Source organism: Triticum dicoccoides, chromosome 4B, assembly GCF_002162155.2.
Source record: "Triticum dicoccoides isolate Atlit2015 ecotype Zavitan chromosome 4B, WEW_v2.0, whole genome shotgun sequence".
NCBI lineage: Eukaryota > Viridiplantae > Streptophyta > Magnoliopsida > Poales > Poaceae > Triticum > Triticum dicoccoides.
Genome location: NC_041387.1, coordinates 567,908,883 through 567,918,109, shown reverse-complemented (window position 1 = coordinate 567,918,109; position 9,227 = coordinate 567,908,883).

The window sequence follows — 9,227 nt, the reverse complement described above, 5'->3', positions numbered from 1 at the left end:
GTTTAAATGGACTGAGGATTCTGAGGCCAGTTTTCAGGAGTTGAAGAAATGTTTGGTTACAGCCCCAGTGCTGATTCTCCCACACCAACGTAAGGATTACCAAGTATATTGCGACGCTTCACGTCGAGGACTTGGAGGTGTGCTTATGCAGGAAGGAAGAGTTGTTTCCACTACAAAAAAATACACTTCCGTGATGATACATGTTTGTCACAGTAGGTCGCGCTTTTTGTCATGCATGTACATCCATGATGATTTTATGACAAAATCAAGATAGTCATACCTGTGCTATCATAGAAGTGTTCCATGACATTAGAAAAATTATCATCACAGAAGTTTCCACTTCCATGACGATAAATCGCGTGTTACTGAAGTGCTTTCGTCAAGGGAGACCGACGCATGGCATCCACCGTAACGGAACACCGTTAAGCTATCGGGTCCAGTTTTGGATCTGATAACCCGTTAACAGCCCGGACCAATGGGAAATTTCCATGTGTAAAATTATGATTGGCCGGAGGAAACACGTGTCAACTCGTCAGTGGGCCAGATGTCGCCCATCCATTGGAGGAGACATGCCTATGATACATTGACACGTGGTAGGGCCCAACATAGGCCCATATAGGTTAAAAAGGCCGGCCCAGTCAAAGGCCCATAGTACTTACTCAGGTACTAGTGGGCCAGCCCAATAATGGCATGTTTAATAAAGGCCCATTTAAGGACCGAAGCTAGATCTGGCCTATTAATTGTTCGCCGAATATTTGGGCCCAATTACAACCCAGTGACTTTCGGCTTGTTAGAGGCCTGATGTAGACATGGGCCCATGTCAGCCCGGTGTGACTTTCGGCCTGGGAATGGCCCGTGCTGCCCATGGGCCATATATGGTCCAACGGGACATCGGGCCCACTAACGGCCCGTGATAAAGGTGGCAACTATTAAGCCCAACGTGACTTTGGGCCTGTTAAAGGCCTTTCGTATAATTCGGCCCGTTCATGCCTGTACTAAGCTTTCGTCCTCTTAAAGGCCCATGATATCAATGGGCCAACTAAGGCCCGAGATATGTTTCGGCCTGGTAATGGCCCGTGATATAACTTGGCCCAAAAAGGCCGGGTCTACATTTCAGCCTGCTGAAGGCCCGTTGAGGGAGTCCTGGATTAGGGGGCGTTTGGATAGCCGGACTACCATCATCAGTCGAACTATCATCGACCGGACTATCGTCATCGACCGGACTCCAAGACTATGAAGATACAAGATTGAAGACTTCGTCCCATGTCCGGATGGGACTTTCCTTGGCGTGGAAGGCAAGCTTGGCGATACAGATACGTAGATCTCCTACCATTGTAACCGACTCTATGTAACCCTAGCCCTCTCCGGTGTCTATATAAACCGGATGGCTCTAGTCCGTAGGACAACAACAACAACAACAACAACAACCATTACAATCATACCATAGGCTAGCTTCTAGGGTTTAGCCTCCTTGATCTCGTGGTAGATCCACTCTTGTAAACATCCACAATATCAATATCAATCAAGCAGGACGTAGGGTTTTACCTCCATCAAGAGGGCCCGAACCTGGGTAAAACCTCGTGTCCCTTGTCTCCTGTTACCATCTGCCTAGACGCACAGTTCGGGACCACCTACCCGAGATCCGCCGATTTTGACACCGACATTGGTGCTTTCATTGAGAGTTCCTCTGTGTCGTCACCGATAGGCTTGATGGCCTCTTCAATCCACAACGACGCAGTCCTGGGTGAGACTTTTCTCCCCGATAGATCTTCGTATTCGGCGGCTTCGCACTGCGGGCCAACTCACTTGGCCATGTGGAGCAGATCGAAAGCTACGCCTCTGGCCGTCAGGTCAGGTTTGGAAGCCTAAACTTCACGGCCGATATCCGTGGGGACTTAATCTTCGATGGATCTGAGCCACAGCCGAGCGTGCCGCGCTGTCACAATGGGCACGACCTAACTCTGCCGCCAGACAGCACCTTGGAGGCCGCACATGAATCCGCTCCGACCCATAGTCCGGAGCCGATCGCTCAGATCGAGGACGGATGGCTGGACACCGCCTCGGGAGCTGCAACTTCTACGGCGATGGAGCCGAACACTTACCTTGTCCCGCATAAAGCTCATGACTCCGAGGTGCCGGACTCTCTGCCGGACTCTGAACCTCCTGCGCCCCTGCCGGTCGAATCCGACTGAGCGCCGATCATGGAATTCACCGCTGCGGACATCTTTCAGCACTCACCCTTCGGCGATATCTTAAATTCGCTGAAGCATCTCTCGCTATCCGGAGAGCCCTGGCCGAACTACGGCCAGGATGGTTGGGATGCGGACGACGAAGAAATTCAGGGCCCACCCACCACCCACTTCGTAGCCACCGTCGACAATCTAACCGATGTACTCGACTACGACTCCGAAGACATCGACGGTATGGACGACGATGCCGGAGACTATCAAGAACCAGTGCCTACAGGACACTAGAAGACCACCTCGTCATACGACATATATATGGTGGACACCCCAAAAGATGGGGACGGCGAAGAAGCAACGGAGGCCGATTCCTTAAAGAAACAGCCCAAGCGCCGGCATCAGCGGCGCCGCTCTAAATCCCGCCACAGCAAGAATAGAGATTCCGGCACAGGAGATAATAACACCCCAGAAAGTGCCGAAGACAACCCCCTCCAGCACGATCCAGCGCAGGAGGAGGAAGAAGCAAGTCCTCACGAGAGGGCGGCAGACGAAGAGGTCGAGGATGATAATTACTTACCTCCCTCCGGAGACGAGGCAAGCCTCGACGACGACGAATTCGTCGTGCCTGAGGATCCCGTCGAACAAGAGCGTTTCAGACGCAGGCTAATGGCCACGGCAAACAACCTAAAGAAAAAGCAGCAACAGCTTCAAGCTGATCAAGACCTACTGGCCGACAGATGGACCGAGGTCCTCGCGGCCGAAGAGTATGAACTCGAACACCCCTCCAAAAGTTACCCAAAATGCAAGTTGCTCCCCCGACTAGAGGAGGAAGCGTACAAACCTGCATCACCAGCGCACAATACGGTAGACCGACCACCTCTTGGCCGCGACAGAGAGGCATGCAAGCCCTCCACCAAAACCGTACCCCGGCATCGCTCAAAAAGCATGAAGCCACGGGGGAACGCGCCGAACTTGTGGGATATATTGGAGGACAAGGCAAGACAATCCAGATCTATCTATGGATCACGTGGGCGCCCCAAGACCCACGACGAATACCGTCGCGCCGGATACAACTACTCCGTCAGGCCGAACACAGCAGACAACGCTCTCTCGAGCTACGTCGCGATATTGCTCAATACAGAGGCGCCGCACACCCACTATGCTTCACTGACGAAGTAATGGATCATCAAATCCCTGAAGGGTTTAAACCCGTTAATATCGAATCCTACGATGGCACAACAGACCCCGCGGTTTGGATTGAGGATTATCTCCTCCATATACATATGGCCCGCGGCGACGATCTTCACGCCATCAAATATCTCCTGCTCAAGCTTAAAGGACCAGCTCGGCATTGGCTTAACAGCCTGTCCGCAGAGTCAATTGGATGCTGGGAAGACCTGGAAGCCGCATTCCTTGACAACTTCCAGGGCACGTATGTGCGACCACCGGACGCAGATGACCTAAGCCACATAATCCAGCAGCCAGACGAATCGGCCAGGCAATTCTGGACACGGTTCTTAACAAGGAAAAATCAAATCGTCGACTGTCCGGATGCAGAGGCCCTCGCTGCCTTCAAACATAACATCCGCGACGAGTGGATGGCCCGACACCTAGGACAGGAAAAGCCGAAATCCATGGCAGCCCTCACATCACTCATGACCCGCTTTTGTGCGGGAGAGGATAGCTGGCTAGCTCGCAGCAACAACCTCAGCAAAACGCTGGCAGTCCGGATACCAAGGACCGCAATGGCAGGTCGTGTCGAAACAAAAACAAACGCCGCATTAACGGCGACAGCAATGAGGATACGACAGTCAACGCCGGATTCCGAGGCTCCAAGCCCGGTCAACGGAAGAAGCCATTCAAAAGAACCACTCTAGGCCCATCCAATTTGGACCGAATACTCGACCGCTCCTGTCAAATACATGGAACCCCCGAAAAGCCAGCTAACCACACCAACAGAAATTGTTGGGTATTCAAGCAGGCAGGCAAATTAATCGCCGAATACAATGACAAGGGGCCACTGGTGGAAAAAGGGCCTTTGGTCGCGGTTCGCAACTGCCATTAGTCGCGGTTGCGCAACCGCGACCAAATAGGCGCGACTAAAGGCCCCCCCTTTAGTCGCGGTTGCTTAAGAACCGCGACTAAAGGCCCGTCCACGTGGGCGCCAGGCGGCCGTCGGGGCGGAGGACCTTTAGTCGCGGTTCTGCTGGCCAACCGCGACTAAAGGCCGCCGCAGGTTTAGGGTTTTAGCCCCCCCCTAAACCTGTTTTCTGTTTAATTTGTATTGTTTTATTTCTTTTGTGCTTTATTTTAATTTTGAAGGAGTTTCACATATTCTACGGTACTACATACATGCATATGAATGTACAATTTCAAACAAATTTGAAATTAGAACCAAAAAGAATTCAAGAGGAATATACAATATATATTCAATATCATCGGATGACCATATACAATTTTGAACAAGTTTCCATACATAATTTAATGCATATAAAGTTCTACGTCCTCATAATGGTGTTCTCCTTTAGGATGGAGGACTTCCCTCCTGAACCATCCAGCTAGTTCCTCTTGAAGTGGTCGGAAGCGAGCTTCTGGACTAAGCATCATCCGGAGGTTATTCCTCTAAGCATTGGTATCACTTGGAACCCGCTCAGAGGTGTATCTCCGGATCATCTCACAGACATAGTATCCACATAGATTGGTCCCCGCTGGCTGAATATCCTCACCATTCTTAGCCTTTGACCTTTTTAATTCTAGCTCTTTTTTGAATTCACCGACCTTTGTATCTACGAACCGTCTCCAAACCCTACGAGGCAAAGAAAATTAAATGAACAAGAGAGTTATTAGTTACTTGATATTAGGAAATGAACGAAATAGGCCGATCGATATAGAGCGCAAATGAATGAAAATAATTACTTCTGCAGCATTCTTCTCATGCCGCCCCAAAGCTTTGGATCCTTATTCAGAGAGTCGTGGACGAGACATTCTGAGGTGTCAACTTTAATTACTAGCAGAATCCAGTGGAACCTGCGGACACGATACATGCACAGTACGTCATGCATAACTCATCGATTAGCCGGCCACATACCATGCATGGAGTAAACAAAAGAGAATGTGCTCAAGACAGAAACACTCTCCCAAAATGGTAAGGAAATAGAATATCACTTTTGAGTTCCTGCTTTGTAAGAAACTGCCACAGGTCTGCCTCCATGTCGGCGGGGTGATGCTCCAACACATATCCATTAATGATGTGTGGGTCAATGAACCCAACATCATGGATGTTCCTTACTCTGCATTCCTTAATCTTCATTCTGCATGTATAATAGCGGACACAACAATGTAGTTAGGACATATATATAGTGCAGGCAATATGAACGAGATGGGGTAGAAATAAATCACTTACAGAACGTAGCAACTGATGATAGATTTGTCGAGCTCGCGCAGATTGAAAAGCTGGAACAATTCACTCAGATGAATTTGTACATAGTAATGTTTGAAGTGATGCTCATATCTAACTTCCTCATAAATATATTCTTTGGCGTTTTTATTTTTTATGTAACCCTTGTACCATTTCAGCAGACCTTTCATTTGTGGAGGTAGATCCTCTTCCTGCGCAGGCTCGACGAGAGGCACATTCTTCACATATGTAATTACTACCTCCTTCACTGGCGCCTCATCAAGGCCTAACAGTTCACGAAGAGTAATACCTAAGTTGGCCGCTTGTTCTCTGGCACTCGTTACAGTCAATCCATGTGCTGCCGCAGCTGCTATGATATCGGGGTCATCCGGACCGGTGGCTTTCACTATAAGCGGGGCAATCGATTGTTTACTTTGTTCCCCGAGCTGGGCAACTCGTTTCCCGCTTTTTTTACTTTCTAATTCCGTTTTCTCGGCCTCCTCCAAGGCTTTGTTCTCCTGGTTCTCCGCCCGCTCTTTCTTCTCCTTCAACATGAGTGCCTGCCTACGAAGTTCACGTGCATAGTCGTCAGGCAGATTCTTCGCGGCTTGGGACGGTCTGCTCAAAAATGACTTAGCCCACTTCTTTTGCTCATCAGAAAATACTGGCTTGGGCTCGGGCTCTCTTTTCTTCTTGCAGTCCGCCTTCCATTTCTCATGATCAGCAGCCGCGGCCGCGGCAGTTTCCTCGGCACTACGTTCCCAAGGCCTTGTGGGGAGAGGCTTCAGTGATGGCTCCGGTACCTTTGTGGTCTTAGGTACATAAGGGTCCGGGTTAATAATCCAGGACTGCTTCTGCTTCTTTACCGGAGGTGGATTGGGGGGCGGCGTCTGATCACCCGCCGGACGAGGACTGGGGGGCGGCGTCTGATCACCCGCCGGACATTGTGGACTGGGGGGCATCGGCTGACGTGACGGAGGTGTAGGTGAACCGCCACCACCCCCACCACCGTAGGGGAGTGGACTTGTTGTCCTTGGCGCCTCGCCTGGAAACTTGATAAACTTCTTTTGCCATAGAATGAAATGGCGCTTGACATCTCCAAGTCTTTTCTCCCCTTCAGGTGTAGCTATGTCAATCTCCAGGTCCTCAAACCCTTGGACTATGTCCTCCATCGTGACACGAGCATAGCCATCTTGAATGGGGTTGTTGTGGTGGAGTGCTCCAGGTAAACATGGTAAAGCACTGCCGATGGCTACCTTCATGGACATGTTCCTGATAGGATAATACAGATGACATTCTTTCATCTCCTTTATATCGTTCACGGGGTAGCGAGGAGGCTCCGGTGCAGTAATTTCGACCACTAGAGGCTCCGGTGCAGTAATTTCGATCGTCGGTGCATTTGCACCAGCCGGTGGGGCCTCCGCGGAAGCCACACTGCTTCTCCGCTGCTGGCTTCTGAGATCCGCTGGATGATCTTCATGCTGCGCCCGAGCTGCATCTCTTTCGGCTACTAGTACACTCACGGTTTTCTTCATCACATCCATTTCCGATGCCAACCGCGCCACAACATCTGCTTCCCGATCCATCTTTCTCTTCCGGCTTCTGTAACCGTACGGGTCATCGTTCTGGGGGAACCCTATTTTCCATGGAATGTGCCCCATGCCTCGTACACGTCCTCCGTGTTCAGGATTCCCGAGGGCTTTTGTCAGCGCGTCGTTCTCTCTGTTGAACTTGATCTTCCCCTCTTGAGCATCCCTCATTGCGTCAATAAGGGCTTGGGTGGGTTTAATTATTTTGCCCCGGTAAACACACTCCCCTGTCTCCGGGTTCAGCGTTCCCCCATGCCCGTACCACCAGCTTTTGGCCCTTGGGTCCCATCCCTCCGTACCTGGACGGATTCCTCGCGCCCTCAGCTCGTTCTCCATCTTCTCCCACCTAGGCTCCCAAAGGCGATACCCTCCTGGCCCCATAATATGATTGTACTCCTTCTTAGCCGCATTTTCCTTATTTTTTTTGATATTTGAATGAACTGCTCCGATTTCTTTTGCTTCACAAATTCTGGCCAATCATGTTTCAGTTTCTCATATTGTCCTTTGAAATCCGGAGTCTTGTTCTGCTTGACAAAGTCATGGGCTAGATTTTGCTTGAATTTCCGGAATGCGTCGGCCATCTTATGAAGAGCGAACTGTTTGACTAGACTCCTCCTCTCCTTGTTTTCCTCAATCTTGTTACCCTCCTCATCGAATTTGTTGTATTCCGGAGGTAGAACGAAATGTTCCATAAGCTTCTTGAAGCAATCTTTTTTTGTTCTCTTATCGACAAAAGTGAAACCAGCAATTCGTGCCTTCTTTGGCTTATTCCACTCCTGGATGGTGATCGAGACGTTGTCTCTAACAACGGCTCCGCATTGGTTGACAAACTTGGTGGCGTTCTTGCGGGGCTCCAGCGGCCTGCCGGTTGCACTATTGACAACCTCGATGGTGCATGTTTCTCCTTGTTTCATCGTCTTGGTTGCGCCACGCTTTGACGACGTACTCGATTGTTTCGATGATCCGGCCGAGGGCTAAAATAAGAAATAGAGTCGCGCGCGTTAGTACACACATATTTATTCAAATCAGTTAGTTTGTATCACCAGAGGCTCAATGTATATATATACCTCGGCGCCGGAGGTGGTTGCTACTTCCATTTGAAGATCGTCCTTTATCGATGTTTGTTCGGCATCATCTTGCTGACAGCGCCCTTCATCTTCACCGTCAAGGTTCAGATAAGAAGAGATATCATCTTCTTCTTGTCCGGTCGGCACATATAGAATATCGCCGTTTATGATGCCGAACATATGTGCTTCACCGTCCGGATCATAGTTGTCCATAATCGGGTCAGCTCTATTGTCCTCCATTATGTCAGTCCTGAAAACATGTAGTAAAAACAAATTAATTAAGTGAAGAAGGGGGGCGGTGGCGGTAGCGGTGGCGAAAGGGCGGTAGCAAAAGGAGGGGGCGAGGAAGGGGTGGGAGAGGGTGTCGCGGTAGAGCGCGAGACGGGGCGGCAGACGACGGCGTCACGGAGAGGGAGGCGAGGACAACACACATGTATAACCCTCGCCGCCCCTCTCGATCCCAAAAAAAACACCGCGCGCATCGCCGCGCCCCTCGCTGCCCCCTCTCCGTATATGCGCGGGGTCGTGTACATTTTTTTAAAGCGGGATCGTTGTACATTGACGCGCGGGGTCGTTGTATATATTGATTATTAAGTTTTACTTTTTTTGTTGTTAATTATCAAGTTTTATATACGTTTTTTTGTTAATTATCAAATTTTACGGTTTTTTTTGTTAATTATCAAGTTTTAAGTTATTTTACCGTTTTTGTTAAACTAATTAACTAGTTAAAATTAAAAAGAACAAAAAAAGAAAAAAAAGAAAAAATTCCGGTGGCCCGTGGCGCCCCTCTCTCTCTCCACGATCTTGCTCTCTGTCTGAGAGAGGCGCGCGTGTGCGCGCGCAGCAGTACCGAGGCCGGCCGGCGGCGTTGAGGGCGAGCGAGCGAGGCGGCGCGCACGCGGTGGGCGAGGGAGGCCGGTGATAGCGGCCGGCGGCGCCGTACGTGTGGGCGAGGGCGACGGCGGGCGACGTCGAGGGTGAGGGCGACGGC